The 16,533-nt window shown below is 38.1% G+C and overlaps 1 long non-coding RNA gene, 1 other non-coding gene and 1 pseudogene across 2 annotated transcripts; all 3 read left to right on the top strand.

Annotated features, from left to right (window-relative positions):
- Positions 1 to 1,326: 1,326 nt before the first annotated feature.
- LOC126614404 (uncharacterized) lies at positions 1,327 to 2,407 on the top strand. The gene is made up of 4 exons (XR_007620372.1): positions 1,327 to 1,636; positions 1,754 to 1,828; positions 1,920 to 2,014; positions 2,302 to 2,407. It is a non-coding gene; the product is annotated as an uncharacterized LOC126614404 (long non-coding RNA).
- A 5,338-nt stretch (positions 2,408 to 7,745) lies between these two features.
- On the top strand, positions 7,746 to 7,850 carry LOC126617525 (small nucleolar RNA R71). The gene has a single exon (XR_007621400.1). It is a non-coding gene; the product is annotated as a small nucleolar RNA R71 (small nucleolar RNA).
- Positions 7,851 to 10,149: 2,299 nt separating this feature from the next.
- On the top strand, positions 10,150 to 11,272 carry LOC126617040 (E3 ubiquitin-protein ligase PUB23-like; annotated as a pseudogene).
- The last annotated feature ends 5,261 nt before the right edge of the window (positions 11,273 to 16,533 follow it).

Raw genomic sequence — 16,533 nt, 5'->3', positions numbered from 1 at the left:
CCTAAGGACTTATTAACCCGAGCTGAAAAGGTTACGAAACCAACTAACCACCCTGCCCCATGCCAAAACTCTACCGTTTGACGCGAGAATCACTGCTGATTAGGCAGAACTGGCCCGGCTACTAGGCAAAACCTCGGGTGAGACAATTATTACTTTATTCACAATAATAACTAACTTTACTTCAAACAAAAATTAAAAATAAACTTAGACTAAAAGCAAGTGTTTCAATCTCACTCCCCACAACCCCTGTTGGTGTGATGTGCAAAGTTCAAAGTATAATTCATGAATTAGTGTCTAAGCAACAATAAATAGAAAAGACTCTACTGTGGGATTAATCTTCACTATGTCCATTTGTTCTAACGTTTAAAATAATCTATGGATATTAACTTAAAAAGAATGAAAATTTTTAACTGACATAAAAATCAAAAATTAAAATCCTAAAATTTTACTTTCCCACCCCCAAACTTATTTCACACTTTGTCCTCAAGGTGTGGAAAATACATAGAAACTAAAAACAAAAAACAAAAAAAATCAAAACAGAAAAAACCGTGACACTAAAAATTAATGGACAAGACTATAAAAAGAAAATAAAATGAAAGAAAATAAAAAACAAAATGAAAATAAAGGAATGCATAACACCTGGCTTTCTATGTGGAAGGTCATGGTGTGACAACCCTTGGGCCGTGACGAACTACACATCCGTTGGGTTTGAACCCAACCCGCAAAGCAACACGCTAGGAGAAACATTGGATTCCCCAGGAAAATGGCATGCAGCTGGCATGCGAATTTGAAAAGGGCATGTGCTGAACATGTTATGATTGATGGCAGCCAATAAAAAAATACACTTTGAATAAAAACACATTGGATCCCTTTGCTAACCTCGAGCACCGAGCCGAACGACTCTTCTCCCCCTTTAATTCAATCCGAGTCTCTTGAACAGACATGGGAAAACTCCAGCTGTGTACACGTGGCGCGCATCACTGCATTAAGCTCCTTAGGATTCCAAAAGAACGGCCAGATCACTCTCACTTTTCTATTTGTTGGGTGTGAGAAATCCTAAGTCCCTCTCTTGGTATCAGAAAGCACGCTCACACTCTCTCTTGCTCTCAGACCCTATATCTCTTGAAAATGAAAAATAGCCCTCATTCCCTCACATTTTTCTCTCATTTCCCCAATTCATCTCTGCTCTCTTCTTAATGACTCTAAAAACGCAAAAACCTTCTGTCTCGTTAGAAATTCAGTCTCCTCCTCTCTCATATTTCTCAACCCTCGCAGCCCTTTCATTTCTCGAATCTTCTCTGCCTACAACGGAACAACGCACCCCCCCGGCAGTGTTTCAATAGCCCATCCGTGGTAAAAATCGGAAAAACTGAAAGCCAAAGGTAAAATCATCCTCCAATCTTTTGGTTTCATTGTCAGATTTATTTGTTTTAGAGAAATGGAACAAAATCTAACACATGCATGGCGTTTTATCTGTGTGAGGACCCCCAATAGTTGCAAATCCGAGACAAACAACATAAGGAAAATGCCCCGGGTCGCCATATCTTCTCAACCAAACCATGTTGCTCCCAAGCCTCATGCCATCACGGATTCGAGTTCTAAGCATGTAGATCGAGACCATTTCGCACATACAACGGTAATCATCTCCCACTTAGTTCAAGATACATGTCTCTCAGCTTGCGAAAAATCTCTGCAAGTTATATTTTCGTGATGAGTCTCTGTAGAAGCTTAAACGGATGTTTTTCTGTATTAGGTGCCCGAGAGGCACAAAGAGACTAAAGAGACAGATTTGAAAAGTTCCCAAACTCACGGATCTGCAAATTTTTAGGTAGAAACCGCAACCCTTTTGATTGATTGACTATGATCTGATACTTGAATAATAACCACTACTGTGACTAAAAAATGACACTCAAATCCAGCATACAACCGAGAGACAACAACCTTGAGCTTCCGGTCCAATGGTCCCTGAAGGAAGCAGAAACGACAAATGTCTCGGCCTCTGTAAATAAAGAAGGTAAAGATCTCGTTCTTCTGCTCGACTCAACATTTACATATTCAACTACATTTTATTTATGATGCCATGTTTACCGTGTATGTACTCCCAAAATGACACCATACGAACTGAAAACATACAATCACTTGAATAACTTGGATCTCTAAACTGGTAACAACTGCGAACTAAAACACATGGGCTTTCAGAAAAGAATGAAGTACGCCCTAGATCTGACTCATGAATTGGTTAGTTCTGTATAGATGCTCGTTCTATGTCCTGCATGTATCATATTGGTGCTCTTTGTGTAGGGGTATACAGATCCATGATAGAGCCGAGGGAAAAGAAGTAAACACACAAGCCCATCGGACAAAGACAGCACAGGCCGCATGACCCAGATCAGTGCATCTAGGAGGTAAAATCCGAATCCCTGCAAGTGTAGTTGTTGTAGTTCTGGTAATAATAATTGTACTCAGTTCTCTGATGTATGGATCTGTGATTTAACTGTGCTTCTCCATGCATTGCAAAACTGAGCTGCAGAAAATTAACTGCTCAAAATTATGTTCCTGTGCTGGATCTGCAACAATCACCCCCAAACTTGCATCTGGGAATGACGTTATGTTGACTGCTTTAAATTTCCAGCATAAGTGTAGATGTGGTTAATGTTAAGGTAGACTTGCTGCTGGGTGCAGGATTCCAACATAGTAAGCGCTTTATTTTCCACGTTCGTAACCTGCAATTAACCAATATGCATTAAGAAAAATAAAATGAAATAAACTGGGTAAATAAAATTAACTTGCAATTTTCCATTTTTGAATTTTTCGTTTTTTATTTTTTTTATTTTTTTATTTTTATGTTTTATTAATTTTTATTATATATATATTTAATATATATATTTAATTGAAGAGAAAATCAAACGAAATTTAAAATTAGGAAAGAGTTTAGAAAATTTGGGTTGCCTCCCAATAAGCGCTTTATTTTAAGTCTGTAGCTAGACGTCGCGGAAGTCCGGTGGCTAGATCACTGGTTCCTTCAGAGTCAAAGACTCGTATGCAGTATCAAAGGGTGACTCCACATATGGTTTCAGCCTGTGACCATTCACCTTGAATGGGTTGCCTTGAGCTTCATTAGTTATTTCAACTGCCCCATGAGAAAAGACTTTAGTAACCAAATATGGCCCAGTCTAGCGAGATTTCAATTTCCCTGGAAACAACTTTAGCCGTGAATTGAATAGCAACACCTTTTGCCCTGGCCGAAATTCTTTCCGTAAAATTTGACTATCATGAAACGCCTTAGTTCTTTCCTTGTAGATGCGAGAACTTTCATAAGCACCCTGACGAATTTCCTCCAGCTCATTGAGCTGCAATTTACGTTGTTCCCCAGCTGAGTCATATGAAAAATTTAACTCTTTAATTGCCCAGTAAGCCTTATGCTCAAGCTCCATAGGTAGATGACATGTTTTTCCATAAACGAGTCGAAATGGTCACATCCCAATAGGAGTTTTATAAGCTGTCCTGTAGGCCCACAATGTATCATTTAATTTTAAACTGCAATCTTTACGTGTTGAACCAACTGTTTTCTCCAAAATGTGTTTTAATTCTCTGTTTGAAACTTCAACTTGACCAAATGTCTGTGGATGATAAGGTGTAGCCACACGATGATTAATCCCATATTTTGCCAACAAATTAGCAAATGGTTTATTAATAAAATGCTTCTCCCCATCACTAAGAATAACGCGTGGAATTCCAAAACGCGGAAATATAACCCCTTGGAGGAACTTCAGGACCACTGATCCCTGATTAGTTGGTGCTGCAATGGCCTCGACCCACTTAGAAACATATTCCACAGCAACTAAAATATAGTGGTTCCCATGAGAAGATGGAAATGGTCCCATGAAATCAATACCCCAAACATCAAATAGTTCAACAATTAAAATACCTAGTTGGGGCATCTCGTTCCTTTTGGACTGGTTGCCTACTCTTTGACACGTATCACAAGCCTTGCACCAATTTTGTGCATCTTTAAAAAGTGTAGGCCCAAATAACCCATTTTGCAAAATTTTCTCTGCTGTTCTTTTCTGCCCAAAATGTCCCCCACAAGCAAAATGATGAGCAAACTTTAAAACACTTTCCTGTTCGGGTTTAGGAATACACCTGCGAATAATCTGGTCTGGGCAATACTTAAATAGGTATGGCTCATCCCAGAAATAATGCTTGACATCAGATAAAAACTTCTTTTTCTGCTAAAACATTAAATCTGGATGCACTACACCTTTAACCAAGTAATTAACAATATCAGCAAACCAAGGTGTTCTAATTTGGACTGCAAATAGTTGTTCATCTGGAAAACTCACTTAATGGTAGGGAATCCTCTTCGGAAGCTGTGGGAATAATTAATCTAGATAAATGGTCAGCCACCACATTTTCACTACCCTTTTTATCTCTGATTTCTAAGTCAAACTCTTGCAATAAAAGAATCAAACGAATCAATCGAGGCTTAGCATCTTTTTTAGACAACAAATATTTTAAAGCTGCATGATCTGTATAGACAATCACTTTAGCCCCAACTAAATACGAATGAAATTTTTCCAATGCAAAAACAACTGCCAACAATTCTTTCTCTGTGGTTGCATTGTTGAGTTGTGCATCATTGAGGGTTCGACTAGCATAATAAATAACTTGGGGAAGCTTATCTTTCCGTTGTCCAAGAACTGCTCCCACTGCATAATCTGACGCGTCACACATCAATTCAAAAGGTAAGCTCCAATTAGGGGCTGCAATAATGGGTGTTGTGGTGAGGAGTGTCTTTAACTTCTTGAAGGCCTCCAAACAAGCCTCATAAAAAAGAAAAGGAGCATCCTTAGCCAATAAATTACACAATGGTCGGCTAATCTTGGAGAAATCCTTGATGAACCGTCTATAAAACCCAGCATGGCCAAGAAAAGATCGAACACTCTTAACAGTCGTCGGGGGTGGCAACTTTTCAATTGCATTAATTTTAGCCTTGTCAACCTCAATACCCCTGTTAGAAATCAAGTGGCCTAGGACAATTCCTTACTTAACCATGAAATGACACTTTTCCCAATTTAAAACCAGGTTGGTCTTAATGCATCTTTCAAGAACTATAGATAAATTCTGCAAACATTGGTCAAAAGAATCCCTAAAAACAGAAAAGTCATCCATAAATACCTCAACGACATGTTCAACTAACCTGGTAAATATGCTCATCATGCAACGCTGAAACGTGGCAGGCGCATTGCACAAACCAAAAGGCATTCTTCGATATGCGAAAGTCCCAAAAGGACAAGTAAAGGTTGTCTTCTCTTGATCCTCTGGGGCAACTGGAATCTGGTTATACCCTGAATAGCCATCCAAGAAACAATAAAAAGCATGACCGGCCAACCTTCCCAACATTTGATCGATGAATGGCAATGGAAATTGATCTTTTCTAGTACCCGCATTGATCTTTCTATAATCAACACACATACGCCACCCTGTAGTCAAACGAGTAGGCACAAGTTCATTATTATCATTCTTCACAACTGTAATACCAGAACGCTTTGGCACCACTTGAGTTGGACTAATCCACTTACTATCTGAAATATGATAGATCATCCCAGCATTTAAAAGCTTCATAACTTCATTACGAACAACTTCTTTCATAATTGGATTCAAACGACGTTGAGCGTCAATGGCAGGCTTTACTCCATCCTCCATCAAAATTTTATGCATACAAATTGTAGGGCTGATCCCTTTAATGTCAGCTATAGTCCAGCCAATTGCATATTGATAACTCCTTAAAATGCGCAACAGTTTATCTTCTTCTGCTGATGATAAATCAGCAACAATAATAACTGGCAGCGAAGAATCTGCTCCCAAATAAGCATATTTCAAGTGTTCTGGAAACACTTTTAACTCCAATTTAGGTGGTTGTACCTTAGAAGGCTGCAACAGTTTTTTGGGTTCCCCCAAACTCTAAAAAACGTGCCTCCAACGGGGGGGTTGAAAAGGAACACTTTCCAAAGCTGAAACATACTCAAAAGCCTTTTCATCTTCTGTATTTATATTCTCAAACCCATTCAACACATTTAACAATGGATCATATGTCAAACGTGGCAGAATTTCAGCATGTAATATGCTGTCAAGCACATCAACACGCATACAATCTTGCACATCACCTGGCCTTTTAGTTGCTTCAAATAAACTGAACACAACAGATTGATCTTGCACTCGAAGTGTAAGTGTTCCAGCCTCTACATCAATTAACGTTCGAGCAGTTGCCATGAAAGGCCGTACCAAAATAATTGGTGTTTGCATATCTTCATCCATATCCAAAATCAAAAAATCAGCAGGAAGATAAAGATTATCCACTTTAATAATTAGGTCTTTAATAATTCCCCTAGGATAAGCAACTGAACGGTCTGCTAGTTGTAGAATAACTGATGTAGGCTTGATTTCTCCTTGTCCTAGTCTCTAAAAAATAGAAAAAGGCATTAAATTAAAACTAGCGCCCAAATCAATTAAAGCACATTTAAAATTAGAATTTCCAATTGTGCAAGAAATTGTAAAACGCCATGGATCTTGTTTCTTTGGGGGAAACTTGTGTAGTAGAACAGCACTGCACTGTTCTGTAAGAATCACTTTCTCAAAATCAAAGAGCTTCTTTTTCTTTTTGCAAACATCCTTCAAAAACTTGGCGTAAGACGGAATGTTCTTGATGGCATCAATTAACGGTAGATTAATCTGAACCTTAGACAAAATCTTCATAAAATCTGTCAATTGTTGATCTTTAACTTTAGGCTTCAATCGTTCAGGATAAGGCATAGGTGGCTCATATACACAATCCGCAACAATATCAGCACCATTTTCAGAACTGTTCAAAGGTTGTTCAGAATCTTTCAAATTGGCATATTTTTCAACAATTCCCGAATCTGTTTTTGGCTGTGAAGCCACCTGCGAATGTCGAACACAATTTTCACTTCTATTATCAAAACTTTTTCCAGAACGCAAAAATCTAACTGCCTTGCAATCTGCACCTCCCATTGGATTTGGTTCGGTTTGGCTGGTAAATGTACCCGGTGCCTTTTCTGAAACCTGCAAAGCAATCTGCCCCATTTGTTTTTCCATGTTTTTCATTGCTGCCTGTAGGTTTTGGATTTCTTGCGTGGTAGTATTTGCCAATTTTTCAATTGCAACCTCCCAAGCAGCCTTAGGTGCAGCAGGTTGTTGTACCTGCTGTTGAAATTGAGGCCTAGAGTGCTGATCTTTGTCCCACTTTAGATTAGGATGATCTCTCCAACCTGGGTTGTAGAAATTTGAATACGGGTCATATCGGGGACGCTGAAAATTGTTAAATGCATTAACCTGCTCTGCTATAAAATCTGGACAAACATCCTTATATGGGCAGCTCATAAAATCATGAGTTATCATGTTGCAAATGCTGCAGGCTGCTGTACAACAACCTGTGAATCTGGTAGTCTCTGTAATAACAAGTCAAATTTTGCATCAAACCGTTTCTCCATTTTTTCAATTTGTGCTGTAACATATGGTGAACCATTAGACATCTCAAAAACTGACCTAGATTGTGGCTGCTCAACCGCCCATTGTTGTGTATCTGCTGCCATTTTTTCAAATAACAAACAAGCCTCTTGTGCATTTTTATCTTTGTACGAACCTCCGCATGAAGCGTTGACTAGAGTTTTTGTAGTCATATTCAACCCTCTAAAAAATATATGCATTTGATCAGTAGTGTTAATACCCAAATGTGGACATTTTCTAATCAACTCTTTGAACCATTCCCACGCATCATGAAACTCCTCATTTGGCTTTTGGGCAAAAGATAAAATCTGAGTTCTCATGTCAAGAGTCTTTGAAGCAAGATAATACTTGTTTAAAAAAATTTCACTAAGTTGGGCCCAAGTACTAAAGCTACCAGATAGGAGTATGAGGAGACATCTTCTTGCTTGATCTTTTAGAGTGTATGGAAACAAACGTAGCTTAATAGATTCAGCTGAGAATCCCCTCACCAAAATATTTTTGCATCCCATTAAAAATTCTACAATATGCATGTTTGGATCGTCAGATGATAACCCATGAAATGTAGGTAAAATATTCAGCATGTGCTGCTTTATTTCGAATGTAGACCCTTCCTCCACTGCCGGATAAGTAATGCAACTTGGTATATTTGTGGTATGGGCTGTTAAAGAATCACCCAAAGGCTGACCTGCCTCTGGAATAACGAATGCCATTTTTCCTTTACTGTGCAGATTCCCAGAAATTGAAGACTGCAGAAAAGGCCCCTGCAGAGAAGGAACCCACTCCAAATTTTTCTTCCTGCTTCTCCTTAAAGTCTGCTCAAGTTCTGGATCAAATGGAATCAATTTGTGCACTGTTGAACGGGTGCTAACCATGCACAGATTTCAACAATCTGCACTGCTGTACTGTTATAATCTATAAAAAAATAAAATAAAAATGAAAATTAATTTTTTTTTATATGTATAAACAGCAATAATTATTTGAAAATCTGATTAGTAGGGATTATTTTAAATAATCCCTGGCAACGGCGCCATTTTCTTGATAGGGATTTTACTACTCATGTGAATGCGATAAAAACTCCTATAATACTTGCAAGAATCACAAGGTTGTTGTAATATAAACGGATCTCGCAAGGTCATTCTCCACAGGGATTATTAAATAATTCAAAGCAAACCAAATTCCAATTAGTTATTGTAAAGTATAAATTGAGGTGATTGATTTTATAACCTAATTAAAATAAAAACGAAATTAATTAATTAAAATAAACAATCTGCAATATTAGAACAGGGGTAAAAAAAACAGTTTTTGGGAAAATCAAATTAAGAAAGCACTAGGGTTCCACCATCACCTAGTAATCCTATGAACTTTTACCAATTACTTATGATCTACACATGCCACTTTGAAGGTTAGATTTTCCTAATTCATATTCTACTTGGAACCTCCAATATAGAACGTATATCTAACATGCAACCCGTCCGGACGTTCGGATCAAATCTGAACATGAAAGACTCATTATGCTTTATGAAAATCCTTTGAAAAACCATGCAACCCTTAAGACGTGGTGTTCATCCTAAGTGAAATTACAATTATTAAACACAAGAAGCCAGCGTCAATTTCAAGGAACCTTCCGAACAAAATTGCATCAAATTACTTTTCTAAAGATCCTAATGGTGATCAGGCATTAAGACAATTAGATAGTTTTTATCTCGGTGATTAACAATTCAAAGTATGCATGCAATCAATCATAAGCAATTAAACAAAAATCACATATTCATGCTAAGGATCAAGACTTCGCCCTAGCAAAAGAAATTAGTTATGCATATTCATAATTGAAATCATAGAAAATATTATTAAGAAAAGGATTGAAAACACCTTCAAGTAGAAAATCTCCAAAACCCTAGCCCTTCTCTCTGTCTCCAAAATTGCATAAAATAAAACGTAGTCAAAAACTGTAGATGGCCAAGCAATATATTTGCTAAGCCCCCCAACAAACCCTAAAAACAGGTCCTTTATTTCCCTTAGGAAACTAAAATTAATGATCCAAATAAAATAGGAAACATAACCCTAAATTAAATGGTAAAATTCGCCTAAAATCTGAACAGCTACGTTTTGGACCCATATGCTGCTCCAAAACTGGCCCAATATAGCTGGATTTAATGTTTGGAATATTCTGAACACTTCTCCAAAAGGCCACGAACCCATCCGAGGTCATCTTGGGCTCCGAAAACGTCATTTTCCAGCACTGCACACTGCTTCTTTATTCCATCGCCAGAAAATAACTGCTTGGTAGAAAAATCCCAAATTTTGATACGATCAAGCTAAGTGACTCACGAACGTCCTCCAACTGGAATTACTCCAAAATTCGTCCATTTGGTCCTGTTTTGCTCCAGAGGAAGTCGAAAGTCCTATATTAAAAATATAATTCAAAGTATCAAAATTCTTTCAAAATATTAACCCAAATATACTAAGATTAGGGTAAAATATATAATATAAAATCTACTCATCATCCAGTTTTGAGCCTTTCTCTTGCCGTTTCTTAACCAATTTTGTTGGCATTTCTCTAATCCTCTTGTTTACTTCTCTATTTTATTTTATTTTTTCAGTTATCTAAGGATTCAAAGATTCATGGAGGAAATCGATATTCCTTCGCATTTTACCTGCCCAATTTCATTAGAAATCATGAGAGATCCGGTCACGATCTCAACCGGTATAACGTACGATTGAGAAAGCATAGAGCGGTGGTTGTTCACGTTAAAGAATAGCAGTTGCCCAATAAGCAAACAGCCATTGTCCGACGGTGACGCAGATCTCACTCCCAACCACTCTCTCCTCCGCATAATCCAAGCTTGGTGCACTCTCAACTCTTCGCATGGCGTCGAGCGGATACCAACTCCGACATTCAAGGCGAAAGGAACAAGAACTGTTTGAAGGCAGCAGGGGCAATCGAATTTGTGGCCTCCATTATCAACAAAAGTCACTCCGATTCATCTACAACCGAAGTCGCTATTGAAGTCCTTTTTCATCTCAAAAGCTCAGAATCTCGTCTAAAAGATCTCTTGAGCAATGACAGCAACAGTAATAAGATAACGGAGTCTCTGGTCAGAGTATTGAATTGCGGGAATTACCAATCTCGAGCTCATGCAATAATCTTATTGAAGTCTTTTTTCGAGGTGGCAGATCCGGTCCAGTTGATAAGTGTGGACGTTCGGTCATTCCGCCAGATAGTGCATGTGCTAAATGATCAGATCTCACAACAAGCGTCAATGGCGGCATTGAAGCCTCTCGTGGAGCTTTGTCCGTGGGGAAGGAACCGAATCAAAGCCGTCGAAGGGGGTGCAGTTTCGGTCCCCACGGAGGCTCTTCTCGAGATGCAAAAGAAAAGAGCGTGTGAGCTGATACTAATGGCTTTGGAACAGCTTTGTCGATGTGCGGAAGGGCGAGCTGAGCTGTTGAAGCATGGGGCAGGGCTAGCCATTGTGTCCAAGAAAATCCTTAGGGTTTCACATGTGGCAAGTGATCGGGCGGTAAGGATATTGTTCTCCATTTGTAGATTTTCTGCAACTTATGGTGTTCTTTAGGAAATGTTGCAAGTGGGTGTTGTGGCCAAATTGTGTTTGGTGCTTCAAGTGGATTGTAGGTTTAAATCAAAGAAGGCTGGGAGGTTCTTAGCTTGCACTCTAGAGTTCGGAAGAATTCTTCATGCATTCCTGTCCATTTGCTGCCCTTTTATCCATCTTCATCTTCATGATGCTCATATCTTCTTCTTATTTTTTATTTTCATCAAATCATTAATTCTCCCTGTATCGAATTAATTGTGTACATCAAACATACAAATACGGGTGTTTTGGGCATCGAAAATTTTTAAATGTGTAAAATTAAATATACCTAACGAATTTATTGATGTGGATATTTGAGTAAAAAACTTATATCGGGTTTTATGTGAAGAAAATTAAATTTCAAGAGTTAAAATTATATTTTCAGAAGAAGAAAAAAATGTATATAATTTTGTTGTTGGGTCAGGTGCATGCAGCTCATTGGTTTTGACTTTTGAAGTACAATTGGATTTCAATTCATTTAAGGATGGGTTTTTATCACAAATGGCCCTTAAAATTGACTCATCCCATCAAGCTGGTCCCTGAAATTGAAAATTAATCAATGTAGTCCCTGAAAATGGATGTTCCGAATCAATATGGTCTTTCTGTCACAATTCCATCAAAAAAATTGTTATGTGCTGATGTGGCACATAACTGGGTGACAAACCCCGACCCAAAAAGTCAACTTGGACTCCAAATCGAGTTGTGATGGCCGACACCAAGAGGGTGACGAAGCCATAAAGTATAGTGATGTGGGAAAAATGTGAATAAATTTAAATCTAAAAGTGTCTAAATAGGAGAGTGCGCTGTGAGCGAAAATGAACTCATTTCATACGTGATGTCAGAGCATAAGTGAAGTATAGTAGAGTGGATTGAGAGTCATACCATTGAAGGTAATCTCCAATACCAAAATTTGCCCCGAATCCTCGTCGATAAGAAAGCTCAACTAAAAAAAACCTGGAAGGTGGAAACACAACAAGGGTGAGTGGCCCTGGAAATAAAATTTTAATAAAAACCTTCTAAATCGTTATAACCCATCGTTGTAACACCTGTATAGTTTAAAAAATCATACCAGGTATCAATGTAAAATCAAAAGTATATCAACAATAAATCCATAAATATACCACGACACAGCATCTCATGAGCAATATAAATAATCATGTGCTCAATAAATCAATGCTAGAACATAAGTCGAAGTCACCTATAGTGACCTGTTTGACTCGTCCATATCTCATCAATCGATGCTAGTACATAAGTCGGAGTCACCTATAGTGACCTATACGACTCATCCATATCTTATCAATCAATGCTAACACATAAGTCGGAGTCACCTATAGTGACCTATTCAACTCATCCATATCTTATCAATCAATGCTAGCACATAAGTCGGAGTCACCTATAGTGACTTGTGCGACTCATCCATATCTTATCAATCAATGCTAGCACATAAGTCAGAGTCACTTATAGTGACCTGTACGACTCATCCATATCTCATCAATCAATGCTAGCACATAAGTCGGAGTCACCTATAGTGACCTATACGACTCATAGGCAACCTGTACGACAGTGTCGGAGTTGCCTATATAGCTCATTTACCAATTCCTGCACATGAGTCGGAACCACTTAATGTGGTCTGTACGACAAGCTGGGGTGCAAATAAATACACTCAAGTGCTACGATCACGTGAAGCCTAGGCCCTGTCTTCTGAAAAAGCACTAACACCGAGGTGCAGGATAATGAGCATTAAATGCATAAAAACATAACCGTACACATTGAAATCAGTATCATTAACATGTACTCACATGAAGCTTACCGGGGCATCCGCTGCGTCATTTGGCATAACCACTTTAACGTCCCAACATTCTTAATCGGAACTAAACCCAGTGATAGACCAGAATAAAATCATGGTTAATCTCTACGATGTTAACCATCATAACTTCTTTCCTTAAAGAAACCAAGTACCATGTTAAATTTGGATTGTTTTATAGGTGCATCGAACTATCTTATTAGACTGCCTACTGATAGTAGCATATTTATGCGACTTATTTAGCTTGTTCTTGTGCGTTTATGTTGTTATTTCTTAGTCAATTAAGTATTTTAAGCTATTTTCGTGTGTTTGTAGGTTCAAATAACAAAGTTAGCAACAAAGTGCTATTTGGAGCATTTTGGAGCATTTTTGGGCCAAGATTGGATAGTGCAAGCATGGAGACATGAGAATGGACGTTTTTTAAGATTTGAAGGCTAGAAATCAGCATGTGTGTGTGCAAGTGTGTTGACCTACAACTCCAAACATCCATCCATTACACCCATTACATCCACTCATTACCAAACATCCATCCACTACACCTATTACATCCACTCATTACCAAACATCCACCCACTACACCCATTACATCCATCCACTACACCCATTACATCCACTCATTACCAAACATCCACCCACTACACCCATTACATCCACTCATTACCAAACATCCATCCACTATACCCATTGAATCCACTCATTACCAAACACTCACCCACTACACCCATTACATCCACTCATTACCACAACATACACCACTACCACCTTAATTAGATGGTGGTCCTTTCCCTAGCCTATAAATACATCCACCCTTCACCATAACAAGGGGGAGGAGAAAAGATCCATCAAAAGACACTACATTCACATCTCACAACTCCATACACTTACACTTTCATTCCTTGGTCGGGAGAACACAATCCACCCATCCACCCTTCACCATAACTCACCTATATCCATCCACCACCATAATTTACCACTCATCCATCAAACCACACCTTGTGCCGCAACAAAGAGAAGAAGGAGGACCCTTGGACGTGCTTACCATTCAAGTTGGATTGTTGGAGCGTTTTTAGGTGTTTTCATTATTTTGTTTTCAATGTCTAAATTTGTTTATCTTTACTTTGTGAGTATGAGGAACTAAACCCCCCTTAGCTAGGGGGGAATTCGAAACCATGTTCATGCTTGCAATATGATTTGATTACCTTCAGTTGTGATTTCATAAGTTGTGAATTCAATTTGTTTAACTGCTTGATTGATAACTTATTCATGTATGTTTATTAAGAGTGCACACTTAGTTTGCATGCATGAATATGATGCTAGAGTATAAGGGAGTTTCACCTAATAGTTACAAACTTATATTCACAAATAGTGGAGGTCGCTTATAAACGATCGCGTTAAATAAATTCTTGGCAGGAGTTTCATGCTCATCATAGTAACGAATGCCTCGTCAATACTTATAGTTTTCATAATGCTTAATGATCTTTGATTGTATCTTTATTGTGTTGTTCACGTAAAGAACTTTTGAAGAATGCTTGAATTGTTGTATGCGCTTTCCCATCCAATTCAATAACTTAAGGAGAACTTGAAGGTTAATTTAAGCGGACTTAATTAACCTGGGGTGTTGAGTTTCATGATTGATCGAAAGAACAACTGAAAATTGGTTTATGTGCAAGTATGTCATGTGTGGAGAAGAACCTCCTAGCTAGCCTTCCATCAATTCAATTTACTCAAATTCATGCAGATTTCATTAGTTCTTTAATTTACTTGTTTTGTTTTCAAATTCGTCAAAACCAAACCCCCCCCCCTTTACTTTAAAGTGTTTTATTAGTCAAAATCTGTTTTGATTTGTGCTTTTAGGTGTCCCAAAAGTGTGTTAGAGTCCAAATCTGCCCAGTTTGTGTTTTTAGGCAGATTTGAGCATTTTTAGCTTGTTTTGAGTCCTTTGAGTTTGTTTTAAGTTCTTTGAGTCTAGTTTAGTGTTTTTAACTTTGTTTATATGTTTTTAAGTCAATTTAGAGGTTTTAGCAAGCTCTCCTAATCCCCGGTTTAGAACGATCCCTACTTGCATTTATACTACAATTTGACAACAAGAAGGTTTAATTTGTGTGTTAAGTTAATTTTCGCATCACCTACGTACCCTCAAATGGGATCAAGCCATTCGTAGTTCAACTTAGTACTTCAAAGCATTCACAATAATTATATGCCGATAATATGCGTATCTAGTGTACTGACACTATGACACTAATGGGGCGATAGCTCAAGCCAGGGAATCAAGGTCTCATCAAGGTCCAAACTCAAATGAGAGACTGAACCACATGATTGAGAATCATGTATAATGGTGACGTCGATATTCTCAAGGTTGCTTCTATGGATAACATATAGATATCCATTGTCTAGGCCTACTACTCAGCCATTTATGAAATGACTACAGAAGAGGTATCATCATAGATGACCAAGCTGATTGGCTCTAGTGCAAGTGGGAGATTGTTGGAAATGTGCCCTAAAACCAATCATGTGATGATACTTTACGGACATTTCACATGTTAAACTAATCAAGTTTAATATCAAGGGCAAAGATTATTGTTTTAAGCCGTCTCATATAAATGTTATATGCTTAAACGATAAGTCCAAGGAATATGTGATTGGGAGAATACGATCTAAAGAAGTTAGATTCATGAGACCATTCTTTCGTAGACACATCCTAAACGTTCCTGATCATAGGATTGCCAATTGGGCATTGACAGTCCGTTAAGATCAGTACGTGTTGTGTCTTCTTTCAGGGAGAGTGACTAGTCTCGAGTCATTGGTGTGTGTGACATCAAGACAAGTACGTAGGTGCTCAATAGAGAATGAGTTCACTGAACACGATTAACGAAGAGTTCTCATATTCATGTCACATGAGAACTTATGGTTGGGATAATGCAAAGTAGTCATTTGACCTGAGGCATCACAGTTGTCTTGTGGTTAAGTCCTTGATCTTTGATTATGTCAAAGTCACTCCATTTGGAGGGTGTCCACGGCATCGTTGGGGTTAAGCCACTTAGCCATGGAGACAAGTGAATGCGCAACAAGGGATCTCTAACCTTCAAACCGTTTGAGGGAGAATACTCTATGATATGATTTAGAATCTCTGGCGCCAGAGTATGAATGAGATTTAGGAAGTCGTTCCAAATCACATTCAAGGTAATCATATAAGCACACGAATCACATTGGATAGTAGACATGAATAAATAAACTATCAAACCAAACAATGTGGTCAAGAGTATTGTATTAGAGAAAGACCGTATTGCATTTGTAGTCCTAAACTGAATAGGTTCTCCACCTCTTCTGATTAGCTTGGGTAACCATGATATGCTGCTAGGTGTCACTCATGGTTTGTGGAAGCCCTAAACGTGTATAATCACTAAAGGGAGAATTGAAAGTAAGTTTCAATTCACAATCGATGTGAAATGATTTTAATCGCCCACTGCCTCGCTAAAAGGAACCTAATGGATCGTACACCGTGTAAGGTGGAGATTGAAGAAACAATCGAAATGAGTAAGAATAATTAAATGGTTTAATTATTTTTGGCAAGGATTAATTAATATGTTAATTAATCAAACGAATAAGTTC

This window comes from Malus sylvestris, chromosome 3, assembly GCF_916048215.2.
Source record: "Malus sylvestris chromosome 3, drMalSylv7.2, whole genome shotgun sequence".
Taxonomy (NCBI): domain Eukaryota; kingdom Viridiplantae; phylum Streptophyta; class Magnoliopsida; order Rosales; family Rosaceae; genus Malus; species Malus sylvestris.
This window is presented reverse-complemented; position numbering and strand designations above follow the sequence as displayed.